The following is a 12,818-nucleotide window of genomic DNA, read 5'->3' on the forward strand; positions in this document are numbered from 1 at the left end:
GATTGTTGTACTGAGAAAATACAAAACTGACAGTATATTTTCCAGGAATGTAACTTTTAACTATGCAAGATCATTTAAAAGCTTGCAAAAGCTAATGAGAGCTCTCTGTCCCTTCTTCATTTATAGTTTCATATGAGGAGCAGAATAATAAGTATAAAAATACAATGCAAGATACAGATATATATAAACTTGAATTTGGAATCACTTATGGCTTTTGAAAATAGGTTTCTGTTTTTGCTAATACTCTAACAGTCTTTTGAGATGCAAGTTCTTACTGAGTTGCAGAATAAAGTGCATGGCATATTGAGCCTTTGATTTCAAACTGTCAAACCAAATAGCCAGTCGTAGCTATTCTCACAGGGCAATGGGAAGCTAACTCATTTTGACCCTGATGGATGGTGAGTTCTGCAAAGCCAGGGTAGTACTAGCGTGTAATTTTCTCAGTCCAAGCGCTTTGGTGAAATGTGTTGGATTGCGGTCACCGTTTTACTTGAATTCTCCTTTAGCTTTGCTTAAACAGACCTTTAAGTACCGGCTTTCAGTATTTTTTTCGCACTTTTCTCCGTCATTAGTAATGTGTTAACCTAAACCTAAACACTTCCCAGAAGTCACCTACTACAGGACAGGCCTAACAAAGAAAATAACAGAACGCCGCTAGCCGTCACCTTCAGCCCCCAACTAAAACCCCTCCAACGCGTCATCAAGGATCTACAACCTACCCTGAAGGATGACCCAACACTCTCACAAATCTTGGGAGACAGGCCAGTCCTTGCCTACAGACAGCCCCGCAACCTGAAGCAAATACTCACCAACAACCACATACCACACAACAGAACCACTAACCCAGGAACCTATCCTTGCAACAAAGCCCGTTGCCAATTGTGCCCACATATCTATTCAGGGGACACCATCACAGGGCCTAATAACATCAGCCACACTATCAGAGGCTCGTTCACCTGCACATCCACCAATGTGATAGATGCCATCATGTGCCAGCAACGCCCCTCTGCCATGTACATTGGTCAAACTGGACAGTCTCTACGCAAAAGAATAAATGGACACAAATCAGATGTCAAGAATTATAACATTCATAAACCAGTCGGAGAACACTTCAATCTCTCTGGTCACGCAATTACAGACATGAAGGTTGCTATCTTACAACAAAAAAACTTCAAATCCAGACTCCAGCGAGAAACTGCTGAATTGGAATTCATTTGCAAATTGGATACTATTAATTTAGGCTTAAATAGAGACTGGGAGTGGCTAAGTCATTTTGCAAGGTAGCCTATTTCCCCTTGTTCCCCCCCCCCCCCGACGTTCTGGTTAAACTTGGATTTATGCTGGAAATGGCCCACCTTGATTATCATACACATTGTAAGGAGAGTGATCACTTTAGATAAGCTATTACCAGCAGGAGAGTGGGGTGGGAGATGGTATTTTTTCATGCTTTGTGTGTATATAAAAAGATCTTCTACACTTTCCACAGTAGGCATCCGATGAAGTGAGCTGTAGCTTATGCTCAAATAAATTGGTTAGTCTCTAACCACAAGGGGTTAGATGCCACAAGTACTCCTTTTCTTTTTGCGAATACAGACTAACACGGCTGTTACTCTGAAACCTAAACACGTGTGTTTTTCCTACCCAACGCTAATTTGGTAGTGTCAGGAATGGAACCCAAATTAACCACGATATTATATGTCTTATTTCTGGTTGTATCTCTTCTGTGGAAGGCTCCCTAAGTCAGTGGTAAAATTCATTCAGCTGCAATTTTACTGAAAAGATCATCTCAAGGGGGAGGGTGCAGTGGAATATAATGGTCAGTCTGGTAGTGAACAATCAATAGTTTGGATTTGTAAGAACAAACAAAAAAAGGCACTTATCTTAATCTCTGATTGCAAAACCATTTCGATTCTCCGTTTCCTGGCTTCACAGTTGGAACTTTCCAAAATCTTTCCTTGCTTGCGGTGAAATCCTGGCCCCACTGAAGTCAATGGGACCCTTGGTCTCTGCCTGTTGCTTTTTGGTGTTTGGTGGAATACTTGCCTGACATCTTAGGTTAAGAAAAATAAATTGACAAAACCTGTAACAAACAAAATACCCCCTGGAAGCTTTACCCCAAAACGTGAGGATGGCCAGAGACTGCATGAAATCCACTAGACCCTTTGCTATTGCTATTTTACCTGGAAGGTCTCAGAGACGGGCAGCAGGATAACACCCACCCTCATGCCCTGGAAGTGAGGGAAGGTAGAGGAGATTGTTGTTTCCAGCTGAAAGTGCAGGGGGGATGGATGTAATTTCTTTAATTTGAGTTTCCCCCAAACACAGGCATTAATACTGTTAATGAGTGTAAGTTTAGGACATAAGAATGGCCATACTGGGTCAGACTGATGATTCATTTAGCTTTTGACGGTGGCCATTGCCAGATGCCTGGGAATGAGCAGAGCACGGCAGTTTATTGAATGATCCAGCCTCAGTCTCCAGTTTCAGCATCAGGCAGCTGGAGGTTTAGGGACACACAGAGCATGGGGTTGCATCCCTGACCATTTGAGCTAATAGCCATTGATGGACCTAGGCTCACCCGAACTTATCTAGTTCTCTTGTGCACACACTTACACTTTTGGCCATCACAACATCCCCTGGCAACATAGGTTACTGTGTGTTGTGTAAAGAAGTATTTCCCTATGTTAATTTAAAACCTACTGCTTGTTCATTTCATTGCGTGACCCCTGGTTCTTGTGGTATGTGAAGGGGTAAGTAACACTTTCTTATCCGCTTTCTACACAACATTCATGATTATATGGACCTCTGTCATATCCCCCCTTAGCTGTCTCTTTTCTAATCTGAACAGTCCCGGTCTTCTTTAATCTCTCCTCATATGGAACCGGTCCCTGCCCTGATAATTTTTGTTGCCCTTCTCTATACTTTTCCCAATTCTAATATATCATTTTTGCGATGAGGTGATCAGAACTGCATGCAGTATTCAAGGTGTGAGTGTACCATGGATTTATATAGTGGCATTAGGATATTTTCTGTCCCTTTCCTAATGGTTCCTAACATTGTTAGCTTTTTTGACTGTGCTGGACAGTGAGCAGATGTTTTCAGAAAACTGTCCACGATGGCTCCAAGATCTCTTTCTTGAGTGGTAACAGCTAATTTGGACCGCCATCCAAATTAGGATGTTTTCCAATGTGCATTACTTTGCATTTATCAGCTTTGAATTTCATCTGCCATTTTCAAAAAAGAAAAGGAGTACTTGTGGCACCTTAGAGACTAGCAAATTTATTTGAGCATAAGCTTTCATGAGCTACAGCTCACTTCATTGGATGCCATTTTGTTGCCCAGCCACCCAGTTTTGAGAGATCTGTTTTGTAACTCTTCGCAGTCAGCTTTGGACTTAACGATCTTGAGTAATTTTGTTTCATCTGCACATTTTGCCACCTCACTACTTACCCCTTTCTCCAGATCGTTTATGAATATGTTGAACAGCACTGATCCCAGTACCGATCTTTTGGGGTACCCCACTCTTTACCTCTCTCCGTTGATGAAAACTGACCATTTATTCCTACCCTTTTGTTTCCTATCTTTTAACCAGTTACTGATCCATGAGAGGAACTTCCCTCTTCTCCCACGATTGCCTACTGTTGTAAGGGACTTTGTCAAAGGCTTTCTGAAACGACAAGTGCACTGTATCCCCTGGATCAGCTTCGTCCATATGCTTGTTGACCCCCTCAAAGAATTACAATAGATTTGGTGAGGCGTGAGTTCCCTTTACAAAAGACGTGTTTACTCTCCCCCAGCAAAATCATGTTCTTCTGTGTGTGTCAGATAATTCTATTATTTACTATAGTTTCAACCAATTTGCTTGGCACTGAAGTTAGGTTTGCTGGCCTGTAATTGCCAGGACTGCCTCTGGAGCCTTTTTTAAAAGTCAGTGTTACATTAGCTAGCCGCCAATTCACACTCCTAGCTTAGCTGGGGCTTTAAACTGTGCATCGTGCCTTGTGCGCTTTGCCTGGGGCAGCTTTCACCGTAAGTCTCGAAGTGAGACTGAGAACCGTAGTTATAGTGAGATTTAGAATAGTTCCTGCTTTGGAACATTTGTAACCGAGAATGCAGGTGGCAGGAGAGGAAGCCAGTCCAGTGTTAATTGTTGATGCTAATGAAAGCTGAGGTGATGCAGGGGCCAAAGTTTCCTTGGTTGCTTGTGAACTGGAGAGCTGGGCTGCAGACTAGGGTAAATTCCCTGCTGGTTTGTCTCTGACCGAGGGCCTGATCTGTAGACATAACTTCACCCTGCTCAAGTGGTTTGCATTGACTTTAGTGGGCTCTGCTGGCATCGGTACAGGTACTCACATGCACGTGCATTGGCAGGGCTAAAGGGCTGTAAAATTAACTTTGCAATGGGAATTTGGCCTTCAGTGAGTGGACAGGAAGGATTTTCTCTTCATCCTAAATTGCTCTTTCCAGACAGAATTTAGGTTCCTAATGTGCATTTGGCTTAACATACTCATGCGTATAAATCTCTCTTGTTCTCTAACCCTCTTGGCAGTAAATTTCTGGACCCAAAGCTGTCAACAAAACAAAATGGAAAAATAAAAGCCAGACAGACCTTGGTTGTGTAGGGTATTTTTAGTAGCTGTAGGTACACACTATGGAAATAATTAGGATTGCTTGTTGTGTTGAAGGGAGGTATGTCTTTGGAGCATTGTATACACTGCAGTTCTCCAGGACTGCAAGGTAAATTAGCAGCTGCGTTAACAGTTGCAGTAAAGCATGACTGAAAATAGTTCGCCATTGTTAAGCAAGGGTGAAAGGCCTTTGGTTTTAGCATCAAAGGGTATGGTTTAACTGCTTGGCATGTCTGCAGAAAGTCATTTCAATATTACTGGCTTTAATGTGTCTGGGGAATTGTCATGTGCCGTCTGGGTAATCGGCGAAAAGACATGAAAAGTATTTTGATTAATAACTGAAATAAAAAACAAATCAGCAGCTTACACATTAATAAAGCAAGCAAACAAACACACAGAAGGATGCTAATTGAATGGGACATTATGGGCTGCACTTGTTTGTTGTTGTTTTTAAACAAAGAAGAGGGGGGGAAAGTCCCAGTAAACCAATGATTTGATGAACAACCCTAATGGTAAACTCCCTGCACAAATTGCACGGGATGCATTCGGTCTTAAAAACTACCGATTAGCTAGGAAAGGGGGAAGAGAAGAGTTAGGGAGCCCACAGTAAAATCATATAACCGTAGATCATCAGCTGGTGTGAACTGACCCTGATTGGAGCTCATTCATAGCAGCAGAGGATCTGGCTCTGAGACAGGTGAACCATGTTGTGCAATGTAGACCCATTCGCTGTGTGTTCAGCATAGCTCTCCGTTGAATGTGCTTGTGTAGTGTCTTGTGTAATGATGCATTGAAAGAGATCAGGTAGGGAAGAAATGGCAGTGAGCTGCCACTGACATGCAAGTTGTCTTTGGCCATTCGCAAGTGGCCACAAAGTGTTCTGAAGAGAGGGAAGAAAGCATGTTGGTGTTGAACTGAAATACCAGCAATGCTGTTAGCAGTGCACCTCCGCAAGGGGTGGCAGAAGAGGAATTTGATGACGTGGTGATCATTTGATGCACAAAAGGGTGACTCTTCTTTTAAAGGACAGCATGGAATTCAGCTCAGAGAAAGAGTGGAGGGGTGGGGGAGGGAACAAAGGGGATGCTCACAGAGAGGAAGAACAAGAAGGGGCTAGGAAGATAATCAGAGCAGTGTGTTTCTTTGTTAGCTCGCTAATTTATCTCCCAAAGAGGGGACAATCTGATTGCCCTCTTAAGCTTGTGGGAGCCCTTCTGTCAGTGAGCTTATTAGCATATCATGCAAACGTAATTAGATCTCAGCATGTGTGGACTGCTTGGGAATTGCTTCTGCAGAGTTCCTGAGAGAAGGGAGGATTGCATCTCTTTTTTGCAAAAGGAAAAGGAGTACTTGTGGCACCTTAGAGACTAACCAATTTATTTGAGCATAAGCTTTCGTGAGCTACAGCTCGCTTCATCGGATGTAGCTCATGAAAGCTTATGCTCAAATAAATTGGTTAGTCTCTAAGGTGCCACAAGTCCTCCTTTTCTTATTTGCGGATACAGACTAACACGGCTGCTACTCTGAAACCTGTCATCTCGTTTTCAAAACTGATCTAATAACAGGTCTGTTTTAGTTTTGCAAACTGACTGTTTGTGTGTACTTACTAAGCCAGTTGGCATGTGCAAATAACTGAACAAGAGCGCAGTCATCAGGAGAGCAGAGATCTGTGCCCTGATGCAGCAAGGTTTTTAAACAGAGGCCTAATTTTAATCATGGAAATTAGTCCCATTAAAGTCAATAGCTTAAGGTTCCGTACATGCATAAATAATTTGCTGACTTGGGGCCTCACAGAGCAGAAAAGCTAAGGATGAGCAGCGTAGGTATCTGCTGAGGTGTATCTTTTGGCACCTTTGTGTTTGGATTTATATGTACTATTAAAAATTAAATATTTTTTTTATAAAGAAAGGGAGAATGGTGTATCTGTGTTCAAGAAATGTACATTAGTCATTCAATGGATAGAAATCAGTGGCTTGGTAAAGGTGTCCTTTAACTGCAGATGGAACAGCTTCTACTGGAAGCTTTGGGGTCAATCCGAAATGTGGCCACTCAGGAAAAGGGAAGATGCTTGGCACTTCAAAGACCCGAAATCCTTCAAGGTCGGTCCCCCAAAATTGGCATTGATAAAATTCAGGGGACACTAAAATATCTGGCTTTAGTGATGTGTCCAAAGTCTCACAGCTGATCAGTGCCAGAGCAAGCATTATAGGATCCCAGGTTTTCTTGATTCCTCTCATTCCTGTCGTTCTAGGGTGAGAGAGAGAGAGAGAAGAAGGATGTTGCTTTTCTAATTTGTTTTGCCCTGTTCAGATTTGTAATATGTCAGTTATCGATGATGAGCGGAAGCCTAATATTTGGTGATAATTAGAACACAAGTTTAGTGTGAAATTGGATTAGAGTCCAGCATGACAGTCCTGTATCTTTTGATGGTTGATTTTAGAGGAAGTGATAAAACTCTTAACAGTGATACAAGCTGATACGTGTAGAGCAGTGGTTTTCAAACTGGGGTACGGGTACCCATGGGGTACCTCAACTCTCTGCAAGGGGGTCTGGGGGAAAAATCCTTTAATGACATATAGGCCAGGGTTGGCGGGGCGTGGAAAGATCCATGCTAGTGCAGGCTCTGTCAGGCAGCACAAGAGGATGCAGGGCTGGCCTTATGGGTGGACCATGTGGGCGACTGCCCAGGACACCGTGGTCAAGAGGTAAGGAACAGGGCAGGCCCGGGGCGTGAGGACACGGAAGGGAGCTTGGGACAGTGGCGGGGGTTGAGGGGAGGCAGTGCTTAAATTTGTGTTCCGGGGTGGCTGGAGAGCAGCGGCTGCTGGCTGGGAACAGCACAGAGGTAAGGGTGGCCTGGTACCTCTTTCATTACAACTTAAGCACCGTGGGGAGGCAACAGGACCGGGAGGTGATGGCGGGCCCCGGGGGCGATGGAAGGAGCCCGTGGAAGCAGCGGGAGCCGGGGGGAGCGTCTGCCAATATCCCCCGCAGGGGAGCATAACTGTTGGTTGGTGGCTTCTGTAGCTGCAGCAATTGGGGAGCGAGGTGGGCAGGGAGCCTGATCCTGGCAGCCGAGACCACCTGCACAGAGCCCTGTCCGCTTTTCCTGCCATACGGAGGAGCCCCATCAGGTCTTCATGTCCCCCAGTAACCTCATTGCACCCCATAGTGTGGGAACCTCTGAGATAAACCCTGGCAGAGTTCTGGGGAGGGAAGGTGACCCTGTGTGACCCTCATGTGTCACCTCTGCTAATTGGGGGTATGCAGGAGACTACGTTATTTGGAAAGGGGTATGCAGCTTAAGACGTTTGAAAACCACTGTGTTAGAGGAGAGAGAGAGAGAGAGACAATATTACGGGTCTGACATACTGGCTGTCCTTGCCCGGTCCTGTAACAATATTGTCTCCTGAGTACTCAACTAACCTGTTACTGTGGAACAGCTGTTTCAAATGGGAATTGTGTCCAGTTGAAGAGCCTAATTAACCAGACCCTGAAAACTTAAATTGCCTGGCAGCTGTATAGCTTCTTTTGCTGAAAAGCGTGGTCTCAGTTGAGTGTGCCAAAGCTACCTTTCCACTGATCAGAAGCAAAAACCGGACTGGAAATAAAAAGCAGGATAGTCTGTATGGCAGGCTAGCATGTCAATCCAGATTTTGGTGAAGGGAGCTGTTTTTAGGATAAATGGGCCCTTTTTTGCCCTTCAGTAGCAAGTTAAATGGAAGGAACAAGTTTTCCAACACACTGCAAAAATCTGTGTCGTTTGTGGCACCATTATAGTATTACCTAAATGCAGCACTTTTGTAATTGTTTAAAACCTAAGTTTATTTGACTTTCATTTTCTGAGCTTTCTCTTGGGTGTAAGAATAGGCAATGTTCTAAACTCTGCCACTTGACTTTTTTAACTTGAGTAATATAAAAATACACGTTTTGAAGAGAGATGTTGCTAATTAGCCCTCAAGGAAGGCTTTGTTAATCATTCCAGTCCATCATGTTGACAGATATGCGAGATGCAAGCAATTCTATATGGAAAATATATATATAAAAAGTCCATGTGACAATAGCTATACTGCAAACATGTTGTAACTTTTCTTAAATTGATTTTGCAATACAATTAACCGAAGTGGTTACTGTAATGCATTTTGTTGTATTGCTTGGTACGTTTAACTTGAATGGAAGCCACTGCAGAATTGTGTGACTGCAGGGCAAGTATGATAGGATAGTAAAAATAAAATAATAATAATAAAAAGCGCAAAGAGGTTTAACTTAAAACTGCATACAACATGAACTGTTCTCTTACCTAGGTCTTGTTTGCTGAGTGTTAACTTAGAAAGGATTACTGCAGAATGTGCTTCAGCCATAGTGTATTAAATCACTACTCATCTTTATTTATTTGGGTCTAAACAGACAATGCACATATATTTGTCCATTTTTTCTAGCTATAAGTGCATTGAAAAGCTGGCATGGTTCATTAATTTTGCTTTCAAGAAGTAACCATTTTAATTTCCCACATCACAAGTGATTACTTAAATCTCCTGTACACAGCTCTGACTAGCCCACATTATGTATTGCCTCTGCCTATAGTTTTTCCAAGCTTTGTATTTTAATTATATTGCATGCAACAACAAGTTTAACACGGTTCCACGTGATACCTTTTGTTTACCAATACGTTGTTTTCAGCGTCCGATCTACAGAAGAGTTGTACACTAGTAAAAATGTGGCTTTTTAGTGCTGATTGGCGTGAGAAGTATAACTAGAAATTTTATGGACTCCCAGGAAAACCATATAGTGTTCCCACGGTTTGTATATGTGCACTTTGTCTCCACCCCCCTTGGTTTCTTTCCCCAGAAATTAATTTGTGTGAACATACGTCACAGGTGAATGCCTAACAGAAACTGTATTTGAAACCCTTTGTTTCCAGAAGTAAGGCATGCCCTATGCTTTAATGGCTGATTTACTCAAAAAGCGTCAGAATGAAATTGCTCCCGAATGCTTTAGATCTGGATGCTCTTGTTAGGGCAGCAGGAAGCAAGAATGTGAAAATGTACTTGAATTTGGACCATGGAGATGCTAAACATAGGCTTTCAACATTACAACAGTGGCTCAAAATCTTTAATAATTCTCACTTCCCCTTTGACAGAATACTAATATTTGGAAAAACAGCACCGAATCTCAGAGTATTTTTCTATACCATGGGTAAGAGGCTGTATCCTCCCCTGCATTAACACTTAATTTGGGGATCTCCCAGGCTCCAGACAGACCTGATATCTGGTCATAAGCCAAGATTGCATAGTGCTGACATGGCTGAGAAATATCTTCCATAATTAGATTGCTGGTCGGTCATTTTTGAGTCTGAGTTTAGGTTGGGAGCGTGATTTGGTAATGATGAACCAGGTAATAAATCAAATCTCTATGAACCATAACAAAGTTGTTATTATTATTTAAATTTGCAAGTCTGAGACGAAAGTGATCACAGAAAAGTAGTTTCGTATTATACCTCATGCTGAAGAGAACAGTATTTCTGATTAAAGTATTCTGAAATGCAAAATAGAATAAGATAATGGAAAAGGACATTTTTAAAAGTAGCATTATAATACTCGTAATTTCATAAATGGATCCAAAACTGCTTCATTGAATGAATATTAGAACTGATCAGTATTTGCCAGTTTATTTGTAAAATGGCTTTTTTTAATGAAATTTTTTAAATGAAAAAATTGGTGCTCCTTCCCCCCCACCCCTTTAAAATTAAAAATATCTTGGAAATGTATCGAAATGTTTTGTTTACCGTAATTCACGAAGGAAAATGTTGATAGACTTTTTCAATACTGCTTCTGAATTGTTTTTAAATAATAAAAAATTAAAATAAATGAAAAATGGGACGATTTTGAACACTTTGAAATGACTCATTTAAATTGCAGAACTTCTCACAAAAATTGGTTTTCGTTTTTTAACTCGCTCTAAATGCCACAACAGCAGCGTCTGTTGCAAAACAAACAACCCCTAGCATGACTTTGTCTTATTAACACACAAAGAACAGATATTTAGAAGTTTGCAATCACATCTTGTAGTATTACGTTTGTTCTGTTCCATAACTCTATTGCTGTTTTAACCTGTTGTTCGTGACAATATATTGTATGGGTAGCCGGAGTTTAACACCTCAATACAGTGCAACGCTCAAGCTGATATTTATTTCTACAGCTCTACCAGCACTTTTCAAGACAGGTCTAATTGTGAAATGCTTCAGCAAATTAGACCTTGTTTGGAAATTAAGTATGTTCCTAAATTATGAAGGGGAATGGGGGGAAGAGCAGGGCTGGAGTCCACCATTTTTGGAAAATAATATTTACCCTGGAGGGTACCTTTGGCCCTGTCAAACCGGTGAAAGTTGTATATTGAAACAAGTAGAGGAAAGATTCCTGAATAAGGCTGGTGAAGTTTGTTTCCTGAAAACGGACTCTTAGCAACATAGCTTCCTGTACTAACAAGACCCCGGGCTTTCCATAACTCAAGCTTGGTTGGCAGTGTTGTTCAATAGATCATTTGCTGCAGAATTATGTGTTGGCCAAGGACTCCTATAATGCCAAAAAAAACAACCAACCAGTTTGTTTTTGCAGTGCAAAAGAAAAATAGATTTAGGAAAAGAGATTCCTAAGGATGATATTTATTTAAAAAGGCATTTTATAACTGTCTGAAAGGGAGACGTTAACACACTTAGGCAGGCAGGAAAGATGACCCAAATTGCCCACAGTTAGATAAATTACATATAAACATTGTCAGACGCTGGCAAAAGGAACATAAAATGAAGGAGCGTTTGTGTCAGGCAAGGAAGTGCCGGCTCCATTCTGCGTTGAGCATACGTAATTTATTTTTTAACGTTTTTTAACGCTTTAACAGATGAGCCGTTTTTCCCACCGTAAATGGCTATGACCACAGAAAACGCAGTGCTTAATCCAAGGCCCATTTTAGAGGCCATGTAGTCAGACAATCATGCAAACATGGCAGCCATGATTAACATAACTTTATGAACCTCTCTAATGATCCTTGACTTAAGGTTGCTGTCAGCCTGTGCCATGTTCCCACTTGCAGTCTGATGCTAGAAAATTGTCGTCTTTTCTTTTCCATCTGATGCCTTAAGCCAAAAATCAGGGGAGACTGACCCTAAAGCTGTGTCTACACTGCCCTGACGTTCGGACTAGTGGGGTGTGAATATGTCCACCAAAGTGCTGCGAACTATGTTAATGCAAACTAAAATTCCTTTAGTTCACCCCTGCAGCACCCGGACAGGAGAGTTACAGCACTGCTCGTCAGTGTGCAATCAGAACTCTGAAACGAAGAGAGAAGGTGACTTAAGGAATTTCCTGTGACGACAGGTTGATCTGATCACCTCTACAACCTTTTATAGAGATTGCCACACTTCAGTATTCCTGGATGCCACATCCCAGGTTGCTTCAACCATATCATGTTACATGGTACATGATGTTATGGCAGCCCACTTTACATTGGTGTAAGGTGGAGTGGTAAAGCACAATATGAAGCTGGTATCTTGGTCCATGAAGCTACAGAAAAGAAGCAATTTACTAAAACCACTAAAATTTTATGAAATCTTACAAAGTGTCAGGATGTCATCTTTAACCACTAATTATACAGGGCCAAATTCTGTGTTCAGATACACTTGAGAATCTGGAGTCACTTGGCTGAAATTAACTGAGAACAACGTTTGGCTGTTAGTTGACATTTGAAGCACTCAACTTCCTGATCACATGGGAAAACATCTGGCCATCTTATTCTGTCCCTGAAGTTCTGAAGACCTTTTCAACGGCTTCCCTACTGCAAGCAATAATATTTTAAGTATTAAGTATCTTGTGCCTGTAATAATTGAAAAAAGTGTGAGCTGGCTATTTAAATTACTGGAAAAACACATGAGCCGGTCACAGGGGTGAATATCAAAGGTTGCAGTAGGCTTCAGAAACTGTTTTGCTGGAGAGAAGGGAGGTATCAATGGCCTTCTATTATTGAATTAGTTCTGAACAAACAAAATGAAACCAGAAAAAAGCTATTTAAATTTTAGAATGAGGTTAAGGGAGGTACAGGTTGCTGTATATGGCTCTGAAGACTGAGCAGACTTCTAGCTATGACTTCTGCCATGGGGTTGTCATGACCTTACCTACTAGCAAACTGTGTAAAATGAGA

At 41.8% G+C, this 12,818-nt stretch overlaps 1 protein-coding gene across 1 annotated transcript in view; it reads left to right on the top strand.

Moving 5' to 3' along the window:
* The window catches only part of GPC4 (glypican 4), a 109,575-nt gene that overhangs the window by 43,048 nt on the left and 53,709 nt on the right, over window positions 1-12,818 (top strand). The gene's annotated exons all lie outside the window — the stretch shown is intronic.

Source organism: Lepidochelys olivacea (assembly GCF_965140295.1).
Source record: "Lepidochelys olivacea isolate rLepOli2 genome assembly, chromosome: 9".
In the NCBI taxonomy this organism is placed as follows: domain Eukaryota; kingdom Metazoa; phylum Chordata; order Testudines; family Cheloniidae; genus Lepidochelys; species Lepidochelys olivacea.